The sequence below is a fragment of the Corvus brachyrhynchos genome, unplaced genomic scaffold (assembly GCF_000691975.1).
Source record: "Corvus brachyrhynchos isolate BGI_N302 unplaced genomic scaffold, ASM69197v1 scaffold15, whole genome shotgun sequence".
Classification (NCBI taxonomy): Eukaryota; Metazoa; Chordata; class Aves; order Passeriformes; family Corvidae; genus Corvus; species Corvus brachyrhynchos.
The window spans coordinates 395,100-403,317 of record NW_008238349.1 but is presented as its reverse complement, the minus strand read 5'-3'; the positions used below and the strand labels follow the sequence as shown (position 1 = coordinate 403,317).

Here is an 8,218-nt window from a genome sequence, read left to right as displayed (position 1 = left end):
GTATGAGGGTGTGGCGGGGTGAGGATGTGCAGTGATGAGGATGTGCAGGGATGAGGATGTGCAGGGATGAGGATGTGCAGGGATGAGGATGTTCGGCAAGCAGCCTGCTCAGCATTCGCGCTCCTGCTGCTGGAGTGTGACCTCCAGCGAGCAGCGAGGTGAGATATTTAAAGTTAATGAGCTGGCTTTGCAGCTCGGGGCCCGGAGCACACAACTCCTGTTTATTTTTACTCTCCGGCAGCTCCCTGCAGTGCCCGGCTGGCCCGGGCTGTGTCATTGCCGTGCCCGGCGCACCCGGGCAGGGCTCCGGCAGTCTGGGCGAGGCTGTGCCCGGGGATGAAGCACGGGATGAGCAGGAACAGCTCCGGCCACAGGACATTTCCCAGAAAAGGCTTTCGGTTTCAAAGATTGGGAGGTCAGAGCCTCTCGCCAGCCTGATCCTTTGCCCAGCACGAGGCACAGGATTTCTCCCTAATTGCAGCCTCAGCCCAGAACTGCAGTGGGAACAGGGAAAGTCTGGCCTGAAACTCTGGCCTTGGAAAACAGTTTTAATTATAGACAGCTCCAGTGACTTCTGGGAGGAGAGAAACAACTGCCCCCCCGCCAGCACAGGGAGGACGTGGATCTGTAGGATGAACCCAGAGGAGACCACGGAGCTGCTCCCAGGGCTGGAGCCAGGCTGGGAGGGCTGGAGGTGCTCACCTGGAGAGGAGAAGGCTCCAGGGAGAGCTCAGAGCCCCTTGCAGGGCCTAAAGGAGAGCTGGAGAGGGACTGGGGACAAGGCATGGAGGGACAGGACACAGGGAATGGCTTCCCCTTGAGGGGGTTTTGGGAATTGGGAATTGCTGGAGGGGGGGTGGGGAGGCCCTGGCACAGGGTGCCCAGAGCAGCTGTGGCCGCCCCTGGATCCCTGGCAGTGTCCGGGGCCAGGCTGGAGCAGCCTGGGACAGTGGAAGGGGTCCCTGACCTGGAACGAGAGGAGCTCTAAGATCCCTTCCAACCCAAACCATTCCATGATTCCATGAAAAGCTTCACCGGGTCTGGGGAAAGGATCAAACATCTCCACTGGAGCCCCCTCTGTCCCTTCAGTCCCTCCATCGCTGCAGCTTTCGGAGCAGTTCTGTGGATCCGGCTGCTCTGGTTCCATGACAACCACACAGAAACGATCCATGGATTGTACACACACACATCCCGGGAGGAGGGGATGTCCATGGGGTCTGTGAGGCTCAGGCAGAGCCCAGAAGAGTGGAGCGGGGGGGCGTTGAGCAGAGGAGCTGGAGAGTTCCTCACTCTGGCACACCTTGGCTTGTCCTGCAGGGAGGGAACAGCTCCAGAGCACTGGTTTGCTTCCCACTAAAGATAAATCCATGAACTCCCCGTGTCTGACCAGGAGACAGGGACTGGGGAGGACAGGGAATCTGCTGGGACGTGTCCCTGCTCCAGCACAAACCCTCAAACAAGGAGCAGAAGTGCAAGAAAAACAGGGAGTGCGGTAAGAAAGAACCCCCGTCAGACAGCCACGGGCTGCAGAGCGGCCCCGGGAGCTGCAGCGTGCCCAGGGAGCAGCCCTGTCACCAGGTGTGCCCAGGGGGCTGCAGCGTGCCCAGGGAGCAGCCCTGTCACCAGGTGTGCCCAGGGAAGCGCCCTGCCAGGGCTGCTCAGGGGGATGTGCCACCAGCACGGCCACCCCGGCTCCCCACCAGCCCCAACCCTGTCCCACATCCCCTCCCTGGGCACCCAAACCCCTTTGGCAGGTCTGTGCAGGACTCTGCTCCCTTTGCCCCAGGGGCAGGGGCAGCGGGGTCACCACTGGGCTCCCAGGGCTTCCATCGGTGCTGCTCCCCGGCCCTGGAAGGGCAGAGAGCTCCGGGTGCAGCTCAGACACCCTTGGGACCAGCGGCAGAGCAGGACTCTGGGCTGTGGCACACACCTCCTGCGAAGCCAAAATGATCCCAGGGTTTTGGGGAGAAATAAAATTCAGCAAGGCTGCCCACAAAGCACAGGGCACGGGGTGCAGCCCAGGCCAGAGCACGGACAGGCTCCAGAGGGGAGCTGCAGCCAGGGCTCCCTTTTGTGCTGCACTCAGCCAGCCCAGCGCTCCAGCAAGGGCAGGATTGGATGTCATTTGATAGAATTTGATGTAATTTGATGTAATTTGATGAACCTCTCGCTGCTCCCGAGCTGCAGAGCTGACAGGCTGCAGCAGCAGCTGTAATTACTCCTCATCTCCGCAGCGAGAACACGGAATGGGATGAAATGTGCTAATCCTCATTGTCCAAATGAGAGCAGACACGGAGAGAGTGGCCCCTAGAAATCCAGACAAGTCTCATCAAATCCATCCCGCTGCCCAGGATTCCCAGCTCAGCAACACATTTCACAGGACAGCCAGGCTGGAATGCGGCTGGATCACTTCTCACACTTAAAAATCGCTTTGAGCACCAAGAACAAGCCCAGGATCCATCCTAACCCATCTGCCCCATCCCTGGAAGTGCCCAAGGCTGGGTTGGACAGGGCTTGGAGCAACCTGGGATAGTGGAAGGTGTCCCTGCCATGGCAGGGGTGGAGCGAGATGATTTTTAAGATTCTTTCCAACCCATACCTGGGATTCTGGGATTCTCTGACTCCTACGAACTCTGACTTTAACCCAGAAATGGTTCCTGGTCCCCCCCCCCAGCAGCCTGGGCTGTTTTATACTGAAACCCATTTTTATGTTGAGATATAAAATGAAATCTTTTATCCGGCTCTTTTCAGGCTGAAACACAAGGACCTTGGGAAAACCTGAAGAGGAAAAGTGGGAGAGACAAAAGGAGAGGAAAGATTTCCAGCTTGCGAATGTCACCATTTTCCCACACAGGGCAGCTCAAGCCGAGCTTGTGGGCAGAAGCAAACTTTTCACTGATCAAAGGTTGGACAGGATGATCCTGGAGGTCTTTTCCAGCCTTAATGATCCTGGGATTTGTCCAACCCTAATGATCCTGTGATGCTGGGATTTGTCCATGCCTACGAACAAGGAATTTGCCTTCTGCCAGCCCCAGGGGAGAGCTGGATATTTCATTTTTAAAGGAGAGATTTGCTCTGTCTCCAGATGTCCCAGCCCATGTCCTGCCACCGTTCCCATCCCTGCCCCAGCTCTGGTGCCAGGAGGAAGCACAGGAAACCAAAGCAGTGTCCCTGGGGAGGTCCTGGAGAGCAGGACAGCGGCCTGGAGGGGCGACCTGGAGGGACACAGTGACCTGTGACACGACCCAGCCGTGGCACTGACACTTCCTCCCTTTCCACAGAGAACCTGGGACATCCTGGGATGTGTCACCCGGAGCATCTTTGTGAGCAGTGAAAAACAGGAATCTCAGCTGGAAGGTCCGGAAGAGTCATGGAATCACCGAGGTTGGAAACGACCTCCAGGATCGTCAACCTTGGACCAAGTAGCCCCATGGCCACCAAACCACAGCGCCAAGTGCCACTTCCGCCTGGGTCTGAGCATCCAGAACGGCCTCAGGCTGTGCCAGGGGAGGTTTCGGTTGGGTTTTGGGAATATTTCTCCATGAAAAGGCTGCTCAGGCATTGGAACTGCCCAGGGCAGGGCTGAGTCCCCGTCCCTGGAGGGGTTTAACAGCCCTGGGGATGTGGCACCTGGGGACGTGGGGCAGTGGTGGTGGCCCTGGCAGTGCTGGGGAAGGGTTGGACTCTGTGACCTCACAGATCTTTCCCAACCTCAACGATTCCATGACTCTTCCAGAATTTAAAGTTGAGATTCCCCCGTTTTCCATTGCTCCCAAGGATGTCACCGCTCCAGGTGCCACATCCCAGAATGTCCCACAGACACCAGGCAGGTCCCTGGTGAAACCAGCTCGACTTCTGCTTCATCAGAATATTCCCTCTTCTCATTCCAATAAATAATTTGACATCCAGGGGTGGTTTCCCCCCCTCTTGTGGTAGCCCAGGGTTATTTTTCCAGCTGCTCCTCTAATTCCTACACCAAGTGCTCGTTTTATTCCTCAGACAAAAATCCCAATGAAACCATTTGTGACACTCAAGTCACGCATTCATCTCTTTTATGGCAAATGCTGCTTAAAGAGGAGGGATCCCAGATAAGGCCCCACATTCCATGTGCCAATTCCCGTTTTTATCAGCATTGCTGCCAGTTGGAAGAATTTACAAATAATTCCTTTTTCCAGCACAGAAATGTATCAAATATTTCCCTTTCCCTGTGCTGGCAGAATATTCCAGGTCATTCCCCAGACTGCAGGGAGAAGCCAGGGCCCCCCTCACAGTTTTGTGTCCATGAAATGCAGAATTCTGGCTAAAAATTAAGGAAATCCATGGGATAAAGGTCAGATTTGATGTCTGGAAGTATTTCCAGACGAAAATATTGGCTCCCTACAATGGGAAGTGCCCAGGTGTGGGAACAGTCCCGCACTTCCAGCAGGATGCAAACAAAGCTTTGGGATAACGGGAATCTCGGAAGCCCCAGCCCTCACCTCGCTTCCTAAAGAGAAACATTTCTGCCCAGCAAATCCCTTTTCCTTCTGTCCTTTTCTGGCACTTCCCATCCCAGCAGTGCTGCAGCATCTCCTGGAGTTCACAAAAGGGGGGTTCTGAGGATTTATTGGGATTTCTCCAGAGACCTCAAAACATTCCAAGGAGATTCCCATTTTTCTCCGTAACTGAGGGGGGTTTATGCCAACTGTACAGCTTTCCCCTGTGGCAGCTGGGTGAAGCACACCTGGCAGATTCCCGGAATCATGGAATTCCTGGGGTTGGGAGGGACCCACGGGGATCAGGGAATCCAACTCCTGCCCTGCACAGACTCCCAGCAATGCCACCCCAGCCTGGGAGCGCTGCCCAAGCTCGCAGCCAAGCTTTGGAAGAACAGCTGGAGAAGGGACTCGTAGGGATGCAGAGGATCCCCAGCCCTGCTGCTCTCCTGCCCCCGGGGAGGAGAACGGGAAATTCCCAGGAAATCAGGGAATGCAGAGGGGGGGAAGGGCAGAGCCACTCCCTGCACTCCGGGGCACCCTGGCAGTGCCAGGCTGGTTGCGTGGTGGCATGTCCCTCTGCTGGCGTGTCCCTGTGCAGGGAGGAGCGGGCCTGGCCCCTCCCCAGCCATGGTGGCACCAGAGGTGACACCTGAGAAGGGCTCCTGGCCCCAGGCCCAGCCGTGCCAGGGCCAGTTCCGCTCAGGCTCCAGCAGTGATCTCTCCCTAAGCCCATTTTCCCTTGCGAGGTGATGAATGCTGGAGCAGCCCGTCCTTCCTGCTCCGGTGGGGGCTCTGAGAGTGCCACTGAGCAGCTGCACACGGCGGGCCTGGGAGCAGCTGTCCTTGTGCCACCCCCTGTGCCATCCCCGGTGTCACCCCCTGTGCCATCCCCGGTGTCATCCCTTGTGTCACTCCCTGTGCCACCCCCTGTGCCATCCCTGGTGTCACCCCCTGTGCCATCCCCTGTGCCATCCCCGGTGTCATCCCCTGTGTCACTCCCTGTGCCATCCCCTGTGCCATCCCCTGTGCCATCCCCGGTGTCATCCCCTGTGTCACTCCCTGTGCCATCCCTGGTGTCATCCCCTGTGTCACTCCCTGTGCCACTCCCGGTGTCACCCCCTGTGTCACTCCCTGTGCCATCCCCTGTGCCATCCCTGGTGTCATCCCCTGTGTCACCCCCTGTGTCACTCCCTGGTGTCACCCCCGGTGTCACTCCCTGTGCCACCCCCTGTGCCATCCCCGGTGTCACCCCCTGTGCCATCCCCTGTGTCACTCCCTGTGCCACTCCCGGTGTCACCCCCTGTGTCACTCCCTGTGCCATCCCCTGTGCCATCCCTGGTGTCATCCCCTGTGTCACCCCCTGTGTCACTCCCTGGTGTCACCCCCGGTGTCACTCCCTGTGCCACCCCCTGTGCCATCCCCGGTGTCACCCCCTGTGCCATCCCCTGTGTCACTCCCTGTGCCACTCCCGGTGTCACCCCCTGTGTCACTCCCTGTGCCATCCCCGGTGCCACCCCCTGTGCCATCCCCGGTGTCACCCCCTGTGCCATCCCCGGTGCCACTCCCTGTGCCACCCCTTGTTCCATTCCCTGTGCCACTCCCTGTGCCATCCCCTGTGCCACTCGCAGCCTCGCTGGCAGGAGGTGACACCAGGTGTGAAATGCTCCTGTCAGGTCACTTCCTGCTCAGCCCCAGCACACGCTGCTGCTCTGAAATGCCCTGTCCCTCCTGGCACTCCTGCTCCTGCTCTGAAATGCCCTGTCCCCCCTGGCACTCCTGCTTTGAAATGCCCTGTCCCTCCTGTCACTCCTGCTCCCTCCCCATCCCTACCGAAATCAGGGAACACCTCCCCAGCGCAGCTGCAGCTGCTGCTTTTTGCGGGCCCTCAGTGCAGTCAGCCCCTGTGCCACGCTGGAATTGCTGATGGAAACTGCATGTTGGGGCTGCTCGGGCTGGCTCACGTTGAATCCCCAGCCCTGCCAACTTTCTTACTTCATTTGCAGGCCCTGGCAGCAGTTTTTTGGGAAGGAGGGAATGGATGTCTGGCTGCTCCACCTGCCATCACCTCATAACTCACGGCACGTGCCAGAGATGTGCAGAGCGCTTCACCTCCCCCCGGCTCTGCTGGCCACTGCAGATTCCTCCTTGAGTGTGGCCTTTCCTCCATCCAAGCTTCCAACCCATCTAATGCCGAGCAAAAACCTGGGAAAGCTCAGCAACCCTCCCCAAGAATATTTGGGAAGAGGGCCAGGGAGCACTCACAACCAGCATCCCTGCCCTGCTCCTGAAAGATGCTCATCCCCAGTGGGAGAGGAAGGAGGAGGCTGCTGCTGGTTCTCACTCCGTATTTTGAGTTAAATCCCAGGAAAAGGTGAAGAATCCATTGGAGACAAAGCAGCCCTGATAACATTAATTCAAGCTGTACAGCACTAATTCAATCTGCAGGCAAGGTAAATCCTCCACAGAACATTCCCCTCTTTGCTCAGTGCCTCAGGAATTTCCCATTCCCTGACTTTTTTTAAATCCATGGCCCACTTGACCTTCCCATGGCACAGCCCCCAAACCCCTGCTCCAACACTGCACCAGTACAGCCAGTTTGGAGCTGGTGGGACAGTGGAGCTGGAGGATCAGCTCCCATCCCTGCAGAAAGCACTCAGAGCTCGCTGGGAAGGGAGGGATTGAGCAGGAATTTGCCACTTCCATGTGCAGCCCATCCCTCCAGGTCTGACTCGCTCCTCACTGCAGGTCCCTCCCAGCAGCAGTGTGCGGAGCAGAGCCGGAGCCTGGCAGAGTCAGGGAAGGACTGGAGACGAATCCGAACTGGGAGCCAAGTCCCCAGCACTCTTTTTCCAAAAAAGCTCAGATTTTCGGGAAAAGACCCCAGGAGCTGGCACCACACTAAGCCTGGCTTTGCCAAACCTGAGCCCAAGTCCCTCTCTGCCAGGAAAGGCCAGCGCAGCAGGGCAAGGGGCACACAATAACTTTTGGACAGAACACTTTTTAAAGTGATGGATTCTTTTTTTCCCCTTTTCTTTACGGAATGAGGTCATTCCCACCACGCATCTCCTCTCCCTGCCAGGTTTCCCAGCCCTTCCTCTGCCGGACACCCTCAGCAGGCTGCCAGCCCTGCCCTGCCCTGCCGTGCCCGGGTGACAATGTCCCTGCCTCTCCCACGGACATCGGGAATGCCCACAGGGGCAGGAGTTTCACTCCCCCTCTCCCCGGGCTCTGCTCTCCAGTGTCCCCAAGGATTCTGGCGTCTCCCTGGCTCTCCAAGGATCCCTCCAGCCCTCAGACCCTGCTCTGGCAGGATTTCCTCCCCGCCACAGCCCCGGGCCAAGGCTGGATGTGCACCCCCGCTCCCTGCACACTCCTGGCAGCGCGGAGCTCTCCCCTCCTGCCCTGCCAAGGACATTTTGGATTTAACTGCTCGTTGTGCTCAGCTCTGAGCGAGCTCTGCAGCCGCTGAAATTCCTCCCTGGCTCCAGCATCCCGATCCTGCCTTTCCCTCTCCCCACTGGTGGGGGTTCTGTTGCTTTTATTCCCTCAGTAATTGTTTGATGAACGCTCCCAGCAGGACTTGGCTCGGGATGATTCCACCCCGCAAAACTTCTCCTTGCAGAGCCATCGACACCTCCTCGGAACAGCTCCCAGCACAGCGGCTCCGACCTGCAGGGAGCAGCCAGGGACTGGGCAGGGGATGGGTGGGAATTCTGGAAGTGTCACCGGCCCGCGGGCGG

At 58.1% G+C, this 8,218-nt stretch overlaps 1 protein-coding gene across 1 annotated transcript in view; it reads right to left on the bottom strand.

Moving 5' to 3' along the window:
- The window catches only part of CALN1 (calneuron 1), a 109,088-nt gene that overhangs the window by 54,981 nt on the left and 45,889 nt on the right, over positions 1-8,218 (bottom strand). The window lies entirely within an intron of this gene.